Genomic DNA, 1,480 nt, shown 5'->3' with positions numbered 1-1,480 from the left:
AATAGGTTTCAAGGGAGAATCCTCAAGCACTAAGAATAGTGCGAAAAGCTATGCCGATGCACTTTCCTGCAATCCAAAAGATGAACAAGTATCTTGTCAAAAGTGCATCCCAGATTCCAAGAATCAAGAAAGAGTTATTCCAAAGAAGAATGTGGAGTCGAATCATGGACACTACAGCAAATACAAACCTGTACTCCACCAAGGGCCCATCAAAAATCCAAAGGATGAGGGAGGAGTAATTCTCAGAAAGGAAGGCGAATTAAACCGTGGTTGCTTCAAAACCATATTTCTTGGACACTATTTTCACTGTAAAAACTTCGGTCACCAAGCTAGACACTGCATGGCTCGCAGAAGTGAAAAGACAACACAAAAGGACCGAGTAATCAACTCATATGCTCCCAAAAGACAGGGACAAATCAAAACCTTCAATTCATTCGATCCCTTGACTAAATTTGATCTGACTTGCTCTTTTTGCTACAATAATGGACACTATGAACAAAACTTCCCACTCAAAGGAAGAAAGACGAGTAGCAAGATCTCTGCAATGGACAAATGCGGCTTGGCTCTATTTGCGCAAAATAATGGAAACCAGTGGTTTGTGGATAGTGGATGCTCGAGACACATGACAGGAGACAGAAGGAAATTTATCTCACTGAGCAAAAAGGAAGGGAATGTGTCCTTTGGAAGCGGAACTGGCAAAATTGTAGGAAGAGGAACAGTTACTCTGATCAATGGAAAAGGAAAAGTTCAAGATGCTCTGCTGGTTGACGGACTCAAACACAACCTTCTGAGTGTCAGCCAAATTTGTGATCAAGGACATAAGGTTGTCTTCAGCACCAAAGACTGTGAAATAAGGAAATCTGTCTCTGGGAAACTTGTGGGAAAAGGAGTAAGAACACCAGACAATATTTACATTCTTAACAAGATTCAGGAGAACAAATGCTACTTGAGTCAGGCAGATGAGAGTTGGTTGTGGCACAAGAGACTTGGACATACCAGCTTCAAAAATCTGGTCAATATCAGCAAAATCAAAGTTGTACAAGACATCCCAAGGTTGTCCAAACCAAAGCAAGCAGTGTGTGGTCCATGTCAACATGGAAAATAGACCAGAACCAGCCACAAGACAAAGGAACACTGTACATCAAAGCCCTTGGAGATCATCCATGCTGATGTGTGTGGGCCAACTAGAAATCAGGCACTCCAAGGAGAAAGGTACTTTGTGTTATTTGTTGATGATTATACTAGAATGATGTGGATATATTTCATAAAGTATAAATCTGAAACTTTTGAGTGTTTTAAGAATCTAAAAGCCCTTATAGAAAAAGAAAAAGATTCAAAAATTAAGTGTCTCAGAACAGACAGAGGAGGATAATTCACATCAAACGAGTTCAGTGAGTTCTGCAATATTCATGGAATTAAAAGGGAATTCTCAGTTGCCAGAACACCTCAGCAAAATGGGGTAGTTGAAAGACGAAACCGA

The sequence above is a fragment of the Pinus tabuliformis genome, chromosome 7, assembly GCF_031772625.1.
Source record: "Pinus tabuliformis cultivar Carrire ecotype Pingquan chromosome 7, CPIR1, whole genome shotgun sequence".
Lineage (NCBI taxonomy): Eukaryota > Viridiplantae > Streptophyta > Pinopsida > Pinales > Pinaceae > Pinus > Pinus tabuliformis.
The sequence above is the reverse complement of the archived record's forward strand: the minus strand, read 5'-3'. Positions refer to the sequence as shown.